Genomic DNA, 16693 nt, shown 5'->3' on the forward strand with positions numbered 1-16693 from the left:
GTAAACCCCTCTAAACATTGCTTAGAACCCCATGATATGACCTATCATTGGAAAGTTCTTGAAAAATGGATTCTAAAGAGCCAAGGTCCGAAAAGTTTGGATGACTTCTATGAAAGTTATGCCATTTTTTCAATCAGCCAGGTTTTGTTACCGTTACGGTAAGCTAAAATCACCTTTTTCTAGATCTACATGAAGGCAATTTCCAATACATGCATGCTATATATCAATAGATAGCATTTGAAGAGTAGATTCTAAATATCCAACCTCCTACAAGTTTGGATCTTATTTCAAAAAAATTACCGATCCCCACTTTTTGAAAGCTATCCCACATCAATAATTCTTACAAGGCCCATTTTTTAATCCAAACTTTTCCTAATGTGGCTTTTTGCTTAAGACTAGGGTCCATGTAAAGAGAGTGCCATATAATATTAATAAGACTCAAGATGATGTCCTTGAGATGATCCCAATATTCTACAATGAATTCTTTGGATAATCATAGAGACCTGGTTTCAGGGGGCTTAGTCAAAAATGTGTAGAAAATCACGTGAGTTGAATACATAAGGGGTCTCTATATACCTTAAAAAATGTAGAATAGGGGGTTTTATAAACACCTCTAACGTACTTGCTATACAATATCTCTATATAGTGACCTCCAAAGGACCTAGTGTTTTGTCGTTTGGCAGTTCTTCAATGTCCATTTCAATTCTTCCATTTGAAAGGGTTGTTCAAGACTTTTGGAATTGAAGCTCTCAATACATGGATCAACTGCCTAAAGCATAAGGGCCATGGCTTATTTCCTAGCAGAAGAGGGATCTTGGGTTTTAGTCAAAATGGCCTCGTCATAATCAATAGTAGCATCAAGGATCTTCAAGGGATCTATGATAATATTTCCATCTACATCCACAAGTTTAGTCATACATTCCCTGGTGTGTTTCTGTTTTAGCCTAGCAATAAAATCCTTATAAGTACAATAAGTGTCTTTGAGCTCTCTAGCTCTACAGAAACCCTTCTAGCAATATTCTCCTCATGCTCTTTCAGAACTTTTCTTGTTGCCATTACTTCTTGCAACCTAGACTAGGATGAAAAGTGGCTAAGGGAGTGAAAGGTGTATCCTGTGTTTTGCTTAGGTACCCAAGGTCGAAAGGTCATGGAGATAATGAGCTCCTATCAATTGGTCCTAGGCTATCTTTTCAAGCTTAGGAATGGTTGAATTAGGAGTAGTAATATCATCATATTTGCACACCATGTTGAAGTTTCCCCCCTAGGAGTCCTTGAGTCAAGGATAAAGGATGCAACCATTCCCATAAGTGTGACCGGAGCTTAGGTTTGTTGTCAGCATAATACCTAGCCAAAGCTAGCTAGCCAAAGCTGGCTAATCACAAAAACGATTGAGCATCTACTTGAGGGGTGGTCAAGTATCCAAGAGGGGTGAAGGTGGGTTTTGATGAGGGTGAGGGTTACAAAGTAGTGCCTCTTTTGTCCACCATAATAGAAATGATACCCTTCTAGATGAACTTTTTTTCGTGCCCGATAATGCATCTTGTGTTCTTGGACAAAGCAGATGTCTAAGTCATGTTTAAGCAGCCAACAAGTAAATGTGTGCAACCTGGAGGAATATTTAATCCCTTTCACATTGAAAGTGGTTACCTTCATTGGGGATTACTATGAATAATTTGTGTGTCCCCATCACTATCCACATCATTCATGTTGACCTCCAATTTAATAGCAGGGCCCTCTAGAGCCGATGCTATTTTTTGCCCGAGTAATGAGCCTCAATAACATTATCAATGACTCCCAATGACTCATGAGATGGGATATCTATCATGAGTTCCTCATAGTAATTGTGTGAGGAGTAACTTGTGGATACATTATTTTCTATAAATGTCTTCCTAGTAAGGACAAAACTCTAGTTGTCAACTGCCCTTTTCCATTTGTCAACCATGGGTTTAAGGTTGGGGTTGAACAATATCAAGGCTTGGTTAGAGGTCCTAAAACAAAGGTCCAGGGCTCACTTTCCCTATGGATCTAGTAACATTCAGTGCCCCTGCATAACTAGGAGTCGAGGGGGTGAGGCAGATATAAAGGGGGTTCTTTCCAATGGTGCTTTCTCAAAAAGCTTTTCCCGAGGAACCAAAATTTTTCTCTTGGGGTAGGAAGAATGCCACTAAGATGGTGCCCCACATGTCCACAATGGAAGTAGGAACCTGCAAGGTTGCCCCACCTAAGATAAATCGCAAGCTTCTTAACCGACTCGAGATTAATTTATAAGGTTAAACATTGGTCCTCTGGTTGGTGTCACACTGGAGCAGTGTTGTTCTACTTTCTGAACACAATATGAATCAGAGTTCAAATCACATTTGTATAGTTTTTTTGTATGGATTATGGCTGGTATCAAGGGTCCATATTGACAAGCACTTGTTATTAAAGCTTATTCAACAATGTATTGGATGAACTTTTGATCAAATTTGTGGTTGAAGTAATGCATTTTATAGAGTTGATATAGTATATTGCTCGGTATGTATGCTTGTACGTGTTTTTACGACAGATGGGAATTTTTGGGTGTTTGCCCATGTATGTTATGCATAGCAAAACTAATGATCAACAAGCTAAAAAAAAAATTATGTCCAATTGGTTGTATTTGGGGCGCAACCAAGTTGAAAAGGCCCAAAAAGGTCAAGTTTGGTTCATTTTTTTGTTAGACCAGAGAAAGTGGGCGACAGGAGGGGAGGGGGTTATGGGCATGCCACATGGTACCCTATAATTCAATAAGGTATTTTTGGAGAAGAAGAAGGGAAGCTTGGGAAAGGAGAATGGAGATTCTCTCTCTCTCTCTCTCTCTCTCTCTCTCTCTCTCTCTCTCTCTCTCTCTCTCTCTCTTTATCATTTGCAATTAACAATCAATTATTGAAGTCCACACTCTATACAATTTGTCTAAACCTAGCCTAAATTAACTCTACTCACAACCATAGATCCGTTGCCTATCCCAATTTCCCTAGAGAATGGCCTCTTTTGACAATGATACTAGGAGGCTATGCCAACACAGCAGGTGTCACTCGATACTATTTGACAAAAATTTCGGGCTCAGATTTCTGATTCGGGCTCATTTCAGCCTCCGTTTCCACTACAGACCGTACTGCACAGGCCATTTCGTCATTTTTTGCAGAATTTCTGTCAGTACCGTTTTTTGCATAACATGTTTCTTACAATCTATTGTCGCTTGTGCTATATAGCATGTGTTGTTCTCGCTTTGTTTCTCCTCTTTCAGGCAGTTTTTACATCAGGTGCAGCATTTACCATGGTTGATAACAACATGGATGTGTTCAAGATGTGTGCGGTTGAGAACAGATTGGATGGGGAATATTACCCTATGTGGGCTTACATGATGCAACATATTCTTGTGTCAAAGGGCATCTGGAATATTGTGCAGGGCATTGATATACGTCCTAGTTCTGAGAATGCAGGCGATGTTGAGTACGTTGCAGGTCTTGCTGCAAGAATTGCTGCTATTAGAGTTGTTTTGCCTACGGCAGAACAATCTCGTTGGGCTGTAAAGGATGCGCAGGCTCATGCATTGATTGCGTTGTCTGTGAAGCGCACCATTGTTCCTCACATTCGTTGAGCAAAATCTACAAAACACGCTTGGGATATTTTGGCCGGTCTTTATACAAGCCGTAATGAGGCTAAAATTGCTTTGCTGCGTAAAGAGCTGGAGTCGAAGATTATGCATGAGGAAGATGATATGGAAACTTTCCTTGCTGGTGTCAAGGATATCATTGAGCAACTTATTTCTGTAGGTGAAGGCATTTTAGAGAGTTGCCTTGTGCGGGCTGTTCTTAGATTCTTACCAGACTTTTGCTAGTACTTGGAGGCTTATGACCCAAGGAAATCTTGAAGTTGTCAAGTTTGATGCATTATGCACATTACTATTGCAAGAGTCACTTTCCAGAAAAAACAAGACTAGACAGCGTGCAGTTGAACAGGCTTTTATTACTTCTCAAAGAAAGGATGGTAACAGTAATGCAGCCACTTCTTATGGTTCTGCTGCGAGTGGCAAAACTTATGTTCCCAATGCTTCTGCTAGAAGCACTTTCACTGGCAATTCTGGCGATAAGGGCAAAAAGAAGATGCGTTGCCATTATTGTAAAGCTAATGATCACTTGATCAAGCAGTGTCCTAAGTTGAAGCCCAAAGAGACTAAGAAGAAAGAGGGTGGTTCCACTACAAATGCTGGTTCCAATACAAATGCAACCATTGTTGAGTCTTCTGTAAAAGGAGACTGTGATGCTGATGTTGATGCAGAATGGGCTTTTAGTGCAGAGTGCACTTATAATCCTGTTGTCCATGATGCATGCTTGTCAGTTGCTGCAGATTCACATGTGTGGTATATTAACAGTGGTGCTACAAAGCACATTACCTCACATCGTGAATTGTTCACCTCTCTTGAGTCTGTCCCTCATGGGAATTCAGTCACTTGTGCCAACAATGCCTCTTATCCGGTTCAGGGGGTTGGAAAGATTGTGCTTACTGCTGCGAATGACAGTTCTTTCACACTTGTTGATGCACTTTATGTACTTGGGATCAAGAAGAACCTTTTGTCTGTATCCGCACTTGCTAGACTTGGAATTGTAGTAAAATTTTTGGATGACAGATGTACAATTCATGATCTCAGTTTTGGTGAAGAAATTGTTGCATCTGGCCTTTTGTGTTGTGGTCTATATAAGCTCACTTTCTATGACAAGTGTGGAAAAAAATTTGCAAATGCAATTGCAGATTCAAGGGCTATTTCAGATTCAAAACTTTGGCATGCACGTTTTGGAAATCTGAATTTTGCCAGTTTGCTGCATTTGTAAGAATCTAATATTTTTGCTTCTTTGCCGCCTCTTGAAGCACCTTTCAAACATGTTTGTGAAGGCCGTATTTTGGGTAAAATGCACCGTTCGAAGTTTCTAAAGGATGGTTCAGTTAGGTCCACATGCAGGTTGCACCTTGTGCATAGTGATGTTTGTGGACCCATGCAAACTCCGTACTTGGGCAATTACCTGTACTTCGTGACTTTCATTGATGATTACTCCAGGCATGCATGGGTATTTCCTCTTAAAGAGAAGTCCGAAGTTTGTATGTGCTTCAAGAAAAATTTGTTTATGGCTGAAAATGTATCGAAATGTACTATGGGCACCCTCCGTTTCGATCAAGGGGGGGAGTATATGTCTCATGAATTTAATGCATTTTTGGCTAGTCGTGGGATAAATCACCACTGTACAGTGCCGTATACGCCTCAACAAAATGGTGTTGCTGAGAGGGAAAACTGGTCTCTTACGAAAATGGCAAGATGTGTGGTCAAGAGTCAAGCCTTACCACATTTGTTTTGGCTCGAGGCTGTCATGTGTGCCACTTATGTACTCAAAAGGTGTGCTACGAAATTTTGCAGTCTATGACTCCATATGAATCATGGCATGATACAAAGCCATCTATTGAGCACATGCGTGTTTTTGGTTGTTTGGCTTATGGTTTAGTGCCATAAGTGCAGCGCAGAAAATTGGATGATAAGGCTGTCAAATGTATTTTTGTTGGTTATAGTGCTGAAAGCAAAGGTTATAGGTTGTATCATCCAAACAAAGCGTATTTTGGTTTCACAAGATGTAGTGTTTGTGGAAGATTCAGTTTAGCCCTTGTTGTCATGTACTAGAGACAATAATGTAAGCTCATAGGACATTTATGACACTTTGTTGCCTCTTTTCAGTGGTGGAAGTCCGAATGTAAATTCCAATGAGGCAAATGTACACCTTATGGGGGTTTCCAAAAATGTTATAGATCAGCCTATTACTGATGTAGATGTACATGATGTACTTGATGAGGAAAGGACTAAAAATGAGCAGGCTAGAGGTATGTCAAAATGGCTAGTGCACACTTTGCATGACAGTAAATTGGATACACCTTTGTCTAGTTGTACTCGTTCAGGCTCTCACCATGCATCTTATGTATCAGATTGTTATGCTTTGGTTGTGTCTAGCTTACATGACGTTGACGAACCTCTGTTTTTTGATGAAGCACAAAATTCAGAAAATTAGATAGCTGCCATGCAATCAGAATATGATGCACTTATAGAAAATGACACATAGACTTCATGTGATTTGCCTCCTCACAAAAAGGCCATTGGTACAAAGTGGGTTTACAAGTTGAAATGCAGGCCGGATGGTGAGATCGATCGCCATAAGGCTCGACTTGTTGCAAAGGGTTATGCACAGCAAAAAGGCATAGATTATCAAGAGACTTTTGCTTCGACTTGCCGTATCATTACTGTGTGTTTTCTATGTGTATTGGTAGCTCATTTTGGTTGGGATGTACATCAATCAGACATTGTTACTGCTTTCTTGAATGGTGACATATTTGAGGAAGTTTATGTAACGCAGCCTCGCGGTGTTGTCAAGAAAGGACGAGAGGACAAAGTGTGCAAATGTAACAAGGCTTTATATGGGTTGAAGCAATCTCCTCGTGCTTGGTATGAGAAATCTGACACTCATTTGGTCAAACAAGGCTTTCCTAACAGTCCAACAGAACGGACATTGTATGTAAAGCGTGAGGGTGATGTACTTCTCATTGTTGTTCTTTGTGTAGATGATTTGTTGAGCACTAGACCAAATGAGAGACATATTGTTGAATTTAAGACTGATTTGAATGCTAATTTCAAGATGAAAGATTTGGGGCTGATGTATCATTACTTGGGCATACAGTTTAAGCAGTGTGATGGTGGTATTGCCTTGTGTCAAAAAAGTTACATAGAGACATTGCTATGTAAGTTTGGACTTGAGGATTGCAAACCTATTGCCAGTCCCATGGAAACACGTTTGAAATTGAGTCTACATGATGCTGGTGATCCTGCAGATGTCACTCTTTACCAAACTGTTGTTGGATGCCTCATTTATGTATGCAACACAAGACTAGATGTTCATTTTGTAGTCTCACAAGTCAGCAGATTTATGCATAGCCCAGGGTCTAAGCATTGGAAGTTTGTCAAGAGGATTTTTTGCTACCTTAGTGGCACTTTACATCCTTGCTTGTTTCATCCCAAGGGGGGATCATTGCCGCCAGACTTACATGCCTTTTCGAACTCAGATTGGGCTGGTTATTTTGACACGCGAGTGTCCACAAGTTGTTTTTTGTTTCATGCTTGGCAGTTCATGTATATCATGGTTGAGCAAGAAGAAACCTACTGTGGCCACTTCGAGTTGTGAGGCTGAGTACAGGGCAGTCTTCACAGCCACGGTTGAGTGTGTATAGCTCAGACGCCTTATGGCTGATTTGGGTGTTGAACAGGACACTGCCAACACTATATACACAGACAGTCAGAGCGCATTGGCAGTTGTGAGGAATCCAATTTTTCTTGCTCGCACAAAGCACATTGAGGTGCATTACCACTATGTCAGGGAGAGGCTCTCAGTAGGAGAGATCAGCTTGGCTTATGTGGACAACCTTGCAGATCTTTTCACAAAGGCATTGTCTCGTGAGAAGCTTGAATCTTTCCGCAAAGCAATGGGCTTACTCCCCTTTGTGGATTGATCATGTCCTCAGGGCATGGCACTTCCCATTACTCATGTGCTAGCTCTTGTTCACCGCATCCCTCCGGGGGGGATTTGTTACCGTATACATGTGGTAGTGATGTGTGTGAATACACTAGGACCTTCGGGGCATTTTTTCCCTCTTTATGAGGTTTTTTCCCCTGAGCATTGTATATACGCCCATCACTCTAGGGCTATCAATCTTCCCATTGCACACTAAATAACATACTCTCTATTGTGTTCCTTGAGCTTCCTTCTTCTTCTCCAAGCTGTGTGCATTTCTCTGCAACCCTAATTCCAACATTTTCAACCCCTCCTTGGTTGCAACCATCACAGGCTCACCCTCTACTCCAACACTCTTTCTCTCTTTACACCATCTCCATTTTTGCCGCAAGGAAGCTCCTCTCTCCTCCCCTCCCACCTCCCATTGCCACACCAAGCAAGGGTTATCCACCTCTCCCATCTCCATTTCCACAATACTCCTCCCCCCTATGTCACTACAACCTCCCATTGGCACACCAAGAAACGTCATTCACTTTCTCCCACCTACATTGTAGCAATAAGCAAGGTCCTCATCCTCCTAATTTTCTTTGTTCACCCATGGCCATCTCTACTCCGCAAAGGTGGCCAAAGGATGATTGTCACAGCACTTGCGTGCCACAACACAAGAGGTATAGACGGTGAGTGGATGCCACAAGAATTCACCAAAGGTGATTGGGTATACATGTAGCCATCTGTTATTGGCCCTCATCATGTGCAAAATGGTGGAAACTTGGATCATTATTGGAAAGGAAATCTCCTTGTCTTCAAGAATCACAAAGACAAGGGGATCGTAGCCATTGTGAAATATGTTTTCTCAATGTCAAGCATGCTATTGCAACAACCAGCTCAATTTCCAACACATTGTAAGTACATGTTTTAAAAATACAAAGTTGGGTGTGAAATCACAGTGGAATGTTCTTATGGATTCATACTTATGATTTTCCATGTATTTATAGTCATATTTCTATCCACATTGGTGGATAAAGCAGCCACTTCATAGCCTCTTTGACAAAATTCAATGCTATACTTATGGATATTGGAGCAACAATTTTTGCACATCTTTGCCCAATTCCTTTATTTTGTATGCTTCTACACAAGGGTTTGGAAAGCTTGAACCCATCAAAGTATCTTCCTTATTAAGTATGGAATGGCTACAGCTAGATTTGTGGTCGGTAGCATCTTCCAAACAAAAGATGATAATAGATGTCCAAAACTCCTTGAAGTATTCTAGAGCTTTTAGGTCTGCGGGCTTGAGTTGGTGTTTGCCTATTCACTGTTTTGTGTAGATCTTCAAAGAGTTTGGATTTGTGGAGACTACCACAACGCTTGTATGAAATATATGTATTGTGAGGATTGAAAGAGGCTTTTAGAAGAGGATTGGGGTTCTATGGAGGGCATGCATAATGGGAATAGGTATCGTTGTAAGGTTGGAGCATCAGGTATTGAGATGCACTATTTAAAATCCTGCACCTCCTCAATTTCACTATGACCGTTGTATGTGCAAGGTTGGAGTGTGGAGCCCCTTACAGAGTGTAGATGGCGCTATTGCAAGCTTTGACATTGCAGTGAGGATGCCCAACGATGCTTTGGAGGCTGTCCAAGTGAACAAGCATTAGACTTTCAGTAATGTGCGAGAACATTTGGCTATTATGAGTTTTGGGGACCTTCAACAAGCGCAATTTAGATTACAAGGTCACAAGGTGAGAATCCTTCCACCAAATTTTCACTCCATCAAAGTTTGACGATCATTGCCTACTTATTGTAATGAATGTCAGCAGATTGGGAAGAGAATGGAAGATAAAATGAAGGTCCAGGAGGATTTGGACATGGATGGAACTATGCTATCGTTGTTATAGCTTTGTAACTCTTGCATTTTTTAAAACAGTCCCCTATGTAATCAATTTGCTTTGCTTTGGAAAATTTAATACGGAATATAATTTTTCATACTACAATGTCCATACTAGCGTCCAATTTACCTTAGATAGTGCAACAGATGCCCTTGAAAGCAAGCTCTTACTACTTGGGGACTCTGTTTACTGACACTATTGTAGTTGTGTGTGCGGAGGTCCTGGCAGTAGAGCAATTTCACGTGGCCGAGAAATAATTATAGGCCACGCAAGCCAAGGTTGTGGCCGCTAGGATGCTTACTCCACTGCAGAACCCCCCCTCTAATCATCCAAATCTCGTAGATGCGATGAAATCAAGCGACGACTTGGGTGGAAATGGAAGTAGGGAGGCAGAGAACAAGGAGCAAGAGGTAAACTCTACCCTAATTTCCATGTTGTTTTTACTAACCTTAGTTGTCTTTTTCTTACCCTTGAGTGGATTATGACAAGACGTCCTGGAAGTTGATGAGTTTGTAGCAAGGACGGGTGAAAAGCGGACGGCCTTTGGACCTTAGTCTTCCCTTGCACATTACGTAGAAAAACTCCCCCCTTGGTGATGTTTCCATTGTACACAATGAATTTACTCCCCAAGGCCATTTCATGACATGGTCATTGAAAGCTTTGAGCAAGGTTTTGTGGTTTTGAGCACCATTGCTCAAACTACACATCTTGTGTTCCTAGTGTGTAGATCCCTTGTAGCACAGCATTTGGAACTGGCTTTCATAGCAAAGTTCTTGCCCAGATAGGGATACACATTTTCGTTGGTTCAACTGACCCTCAGGCGATAGCGCACTCCCTCCTGGCCAGGGAATTGCCTTACGCGCAAGAGAGGCGCCAAGAAATGACAAAGAAAATTATGAGCTCCTCAGATGTATGATGTAAATTCAACTTTTCAAAAGTAATAAAATATATATTGAATTGTCTCTCTATCTTGTACATTCTTGTCAATGTGATCTTTCAATCTTGTAAATTATTGAAATTAATGTTGTGTTTTAATAAGCGGTGTCCTTTTTGCTTTAAGCAACAACTCAACATAAGTGGGACCATTGTCAAGGGGGTGGGGATGGGTCGATGGGATTGAAATGATGCTTTGGAAGTTGAATTGAAGTTGCACTTGTGCTTTTCTAGTGTTCAGATCTACGAACCAGCCAAGATAAGCACCTGCACCCATACATAACCGCTTGCAATAGCCTCACAAGCCTGCTTCTCCCCTCCCAAGATACTGAAAAAAGTCAAAAGGCTATTAAAGGATGGGTGGAAGCGGCTTATAGGATCGTAAGGGTACAAATGGCCGTCCACCCAAATGTCAACATTCGTCTCATCGGTGGTACAATGTTCCTGCAATGACCTTTGATCACCTTCACATGTGGCCTTCGGTGCAAACGCCGTGGGCAAGCAAATATATACGCTTTTGGTGTGCGGAGTACGTGGTGTTAGAGGCACACAATTTGTGATGTTCGTAAGCACCATGGAAGTTGTTGCGTGAGGAAGCAAAGGATGAAAAGAGAGAGGGGGAGGGAGAGAGAGGAAGATGGGACGAAAGAAGGAGGCAGGGGGGGAGAGGGAGAGAAAGGGGAGGAGGAGGAGAGAAGGGGACAGGGAGAGAGAGGAGAGGGAGGAGGAGTAGGAGAGAAAACAGGTTTTTTTTTTTAAAGACAGAGGGGGGGGAGATTTTGAAAAAATAGCCTTTTAGTGCTTGTAGGTTTAAAAAAAGGTCAAAAAATGATTTTTGGATATGTATGTATGTTGGGGGACAGTTTTAAGTCAAAAATAAGTAAAAATGACTTTTTTGAAAAGAAAATCAAATTTTGGCTCTTAGTGACCCATGTTTTTGCTAATGTGGCCACACCCCTTTACTCCCTTCACTTTCAAAAAGCTAGAGAGAGAAAGTAACCTCCTAGGTCCACATGCTACATGTATTTTAAAAAAAAGGCTAGAAAAGCCTCCTCAAAACTAGCTTCTTGAATGCCCTTGTCCCCTTAACCCTAAGTAACATTTACCTTAATCCCTAAAAATTAGGATTTCTTACAAGGCCCATGCAAAGTCCATATTTCTCCTAATGTCTTAAGATCAAAACTTAGAATTTAAAATGATGTGGGCCGTTGACCTTGAATGGAGGACCCGTCTGGGGCCATTAACAGTGATAGAATCTTTTTGTGTTCTCCATGGAAAATAAACAAAAATGAGACCTTTAATCGACCCACATACTTGAACCCGGCACTTCTACATGGGTAATCCAAGGCCCTACTACTCGGCCTCACCTTGATGTATGAGTATCACGTTGAAATCTTAACATAGTATTCAAAAGGAGCGATAAATCATATTTTACATGTGGAATTTACTTAAGAAAGCATGGATACACATGTGACTCATGTGGCTCATGTGGTTAATGCAGAATTCACTTGACAAAGCATGGACACACATTTAACACTTTACTTTTACTTTCACATTGAGTTGACATTATACTAGTTTACTTTGGGGTTAGGTGGAGTTCAATTTGAGAATGGAGGGGGCATTTTAATTCCACCACTCCCACTCATTCTAGGCCATTGATCCCACATGAAAGTGGGAGTGTAGATTAGTCATGAATGTGGGTGTCATGTTGCCACGCTAAACCCAAGTCAGAGTCAACTTAAGACAAGGTCGTAGATTAGTCACGAAGGTTGCTAAGGGTATCCCCCATATAGGAGGGGGGTAGCTTTCAAATTACCTCGTCCACCTTGCACTAACTGCACCTCAAAGGGTGCATTTGCAAAACAATCTTTTTATCCCCTCATCCTCTACGTTGTCAAGAAGTGTGCATTACATCTAGGAAAGAGCCGGGTCTCTGAATATGAGGATTTGTAGAAAAATCAAGCAAGGCGTAGATTATTTGAAGTTAAAAACACACTCAAAAAGAACAAAACTCCATCCATATTGAAAGATCCACTTTGAAAAATAACCAAGGTTACCTCAAAACTCTTGTGTGTGTGAAGATTAGGTGTAGCCTCGCTCCCAATTGCATAGATGCAGTGCTCTTTCGACATGTTAAAACCCTAAATGATGCTTCAATTCTTCATTGGAGAAACCCAACTAGTTATTTGAGAAGGGGAAACCCTAATTGGAAGCTTCACAGCCTCGAACATGTAGTGGAAGCAGCATGGGACTGCACTAGCACCCTGGATTGGAATGGCTATATCTCCTTGCTTATATGCCCAAAAGAGCTTGTTCTGGGCTCTATAAGTTCCTTCGCAACATGATCAACAAAGAAACCATCATTGATGTGGAATTTTGAGCCATTTTGTGCTATTTTTAGGCTATTTGATTGCCATTTTTAGCCCTTTTTGTCCAAACATGCCTCCTATTTTTTGTAAAATGCCCAAACAAGCTGAGAAAAATCCATATTTTTGTGGAAAATGCACTTTTTTCTTATTTTGAACCTCATTTTATCACTTGGTAACCACTTTGGACACGTCTTTTACGTCCGCAAACGAAACCTGCTATTTTTTGCCAAGATCGCTCGCATTGAACTTTCTAGGCAAAACGAGCGTGCCACTTCAAAACACTTGACATTTGTACAATTAGGAATGCTTTAATTTGTTAAAATATGCAACGGTTCCACATCCCCGGTCTCGCGTGTCCGGCAAGGTATGTACACACCTACAATCATGACATCCATTTTCCATATATCACACTATGTAAATTGTAGCACTTGGTCCCACACATCAAAAGCATTAAGAGTAAGGTAGATATTTTTAGTTTCATATTACACACATGCCACAACACGAAAACGTCTGTGTGTGAGGCTAATCATGTCGAATTGGTCACATCACCGTTTCTTTTACAATTACCCTCTTTATGTGGGGATACATATAAAGGAATTTTCAGGCTCAAATAGATAGCCAATCTCCCCCTTATCATCTTTTTGAGGTGTAGGTCAACTTCAAATGCGCACATACACACACACACACACACACACACACACATAGATGGAAACAAAAGACTATTCTTCTTCTTCTTCACTAACTCAAGATAAGAGGTCTACAATACATGAGAAAACAATAACACCGTAAAGTGGAACTACTACAACAGTTTATTGTAAACCGCTAGTGAGTGAGGTGAGTGGATAAGTGTGCCATCACTAGAGTAGGTAGACCAAATCAATGTAGTACAGTTATAGTATCACTCGCAAAGATAGTGTATCCACCAAGACACGCCAGTGATGATGACTGTCAGTGGTACTCATCCCGAAGTCGTACAGGTTGAGCTTGACATATAAACACTTCTCCTCAAGCTCAAAGCCACCTCATATGTGCCAAGCATCACTCAAAGCCATCGTAGATCCTCCGCTCCAAGGGCCTTCGTTAAGATATTTTCAACCTGCTCATCGATTGTCACTGGTATGAGCGCGTATAGAGCTCGAAGAAAGCAAGAGGAGGTGCTCACAATGTACAAGCACTTGGGACTTGATAATAAGCTTAATCTTGATTACAAGGCTTAATACTTTATTAAGAGAGATTGATACAAGACTTGGATTACATGACTCGAGTACAAGGCAAGGCTTGATTGCAAGGACAAGACTTGAACATAAGAATTAGAAGAGGGATTTCCTTATTGGAGCCTCACAACTGGTGTTGGCAAGACTAAGGGGCTTGTGGCCCAAGACCCCTATTTATACTAGTGCTTGAGGAGGTTTAGAACTTTCTTGGTTATTCTTGAGGAGGTTAGAATCTTCTAGAACCTTCTTGATCCTTCTAGTCCTTCTAGATCCTTCTTCAACTTTCTAGAGCTTTCTAGATTCTTTTGGAATCTTCTCCAAGCTTCTAGAAACTTAATAGAATATCCTTGATACTTTTAGAACCTTCTAGAATCTTCTAAATCCTTTTAGATTTGTTTAGAGTCTTCTAGTGACAATGTAGGCAATGATGCAGGCAATGATGTAGGCAATGACATAAGCTATGACATTAGTGATGATGCAGGTGATGTCATAAGCGAATGACTCTCAAGCATCCATGACATTATCCCCTCCTCTAGCGAGGAGCTCTACGAGGAGTGGTGGTGTTCCTTGGCTGGGGTTTCCATGGATGTTGTTGATGGAACTCTTGGACTTTGAGAGGTTCATGTTGAAGATTGTGTGTTGGTTCCCAGGTTATTTCATTGATATCATAGCCTTTCCAATGCACCAAGTACGATAACCTGCCATGTAAAACTTGAGAATCTAGAACTTTCTCGACCTCATATTTGTCATGTCCTTGAATCTCAACCGGAGGAGGTGGTTGTAGGGCTCTCCCTAGGATGTTAGATGTGTGACAAGGTTCTAGGGTTGAGACATGAAAGACCGGATGGATTTTTATGGATGAGGGTAACTGGAGTCGATAGGTGACTCAATTGACTTGACGGATAATCTTAAATGGGCCAAGCCTTTGATAATCTAGCTTTTGACAAGAACGAGATGAACGCAGATCACGCCGAAGGAGCCACACTTTGTCCCCATCTTTGTATTTTGGATGATGCATGCGATGTAGATCTACACTTTCCTGATACGTGGATTGAGATTCTTTGATATGAATTTTAAGTTTGTTGTGAATTGTAGAAAATTGTTGTGCAAGATTAACAGCAGGCTGGATTCTTGACATGATGGTGCATGTGGATATCCTTTTTGGGATGTTGACCATGATTAGAAAAGAATGGAGGGTGACGGGTGGAGGCATGAAAACTATTATTGTAGGAGGATTCTGCTAGCGGTAGGAGTTCGACCCAATTATCTTGGTGATATTTGATTATACAACAGAGATACTATTCCAAAACTTGATTCAGTCTCTCTTTTTGTTTATCACTTTGTGGGTGATTGGCTAAGGAGAGGTTGATTTGTACTCCGAGTAGCTTCAATAAGCTTTTCCAAAATCTTGATATCAACTATGGTTCTTGGTTTGAAACAATGTCACCTGGAATCTCATGATAGCGATAAATATTCTCAAAGAAAATCTTTCCCTTTCCTTTCCCAATGAATGAAGATCCTTGATGTAGCTTACTAAGATTGGTTTCAAGAGCTACTTCTCCAAAGCATGTTGACAGAAGTGCGCCAATGAGATTAATTTGAGAAGCACCATCCGAATAAAGCTTTAGTTGCATGCATATAAACAGCTCCGCTTGTTGAAAGAAGCCTCTAAACTTTGATCCTATCCCATCATATTTTTTAGGTAAGTTGTCCTCGGGATCCTTCCTTTGTTGTGGTGAACTAGCTGAAACCACGGGTAGATTTTTGAACGTATTAGCTTCTTGGACTGGTGATTGAGGCTCTTGCACTACTGGACTTGGAAAGTGTGGTTGCTCTACTTGACCCATTGGACTAGCCAAAATCATGGGTGGATTTTGGCACATCATTGGCTTTATGGAGTTCTTGCACTGGGGGTTGAAGCTCTTGGGAATGGAATGGGGATTGAAGCTCTTGCACCACTTGTGTAAGGTGCAGCGGAAGTGAATGTTGTTCTTGCTCAAGATGAGTGCTTCGAACTGTGCTCAAGGGTTCCTTTTACTTACGGAAGGGATAGTCTTCCGTTCCTTTAGTGACGGAGTGCAATGATCACAAACAAAGTGAATGCAGCTGTGAATGAAGGTGTTGAGACTGAGAGAGAGAGAGAGAGAGAGAGAGAGAGAGAGAGAAGAATACGACACCAGACGGTTCCCAAACCCTTCTCCTAGGGCCCCCCTCTCTATGGCAACAGAGGTCTATGCTATAGATTGCACAAATTTGGTACAATGGTCTAGGTGCAATGGACTTGCTGATGATGTCGACGACAATGATGACGACGATGAGGACGGACTGAAATCTGAAAACGCTAGGGCTGAACTGCTAAAATCTGCAAAACCTTGACTTTTTGTTGAACTCTGACATTATGTCGACGAGGACGGTGATGGGAACGATGCGACAACGATGCGTTGAAAAATGCAGATGCTAATATCTGCGGATAGCGGGCTAAATATGAAAATGCCGGCTGACTGGACGGTACAACAAGGATCTATTGTGGTTAGGTAAGATCTGTGAGGCTAGGGACTAAATCTGTTGTGGTTAAGTGTTGAGAACTGAAAATTTTTATGTACTTGGCTGATCTGGCGGTACGGAACTCCAAACACTAGGCTTGATCTGCTATAGGAAAACCACCAAAAAATGTTGGTGATGATCTGCTATAGAAAATGCCAGGTGGTTCTTGATGGCTGAAAACACTAGGC

At 41.3% G+C, this 16693-nt stretch overlaps 1 protein-coding gene and 1 pseudogene across 1 annotated transcript in view; one reads left to right on the top strand and one right to left on the bottom strand.

The window, feature by feature from the left end:
- Nucleotides 1-16693, top strand: part of LOC147441107 (uncharacterized) — a 47440-nt gene that overhangs the window by 2334 nt on the left and 28413 nt on the right. The gene's annotated exons all lie outside the window — the stretch shown is intronic.
- Nucleotides 14494-15099, bottom strand: LOC147441108 (uncharacterized; annotated as a pseudogene).

The sequence above is a fragment of the Adiantum capillus-veneris genome, chromosome 15, assembly GCF_014529385.1.
Source record: "Adiantum capillus-veneris isolate H3 chromosome 15, ASM1452938v2, whole genome shotgun sequence".
Taxonomy (NCBI): Eukaryota; Viridiplantae; Streptophyta; class Polypodiopsida; order Polypodiales; family Pteridaceae; genus Adiantum; species Adiantum capillus-veneris.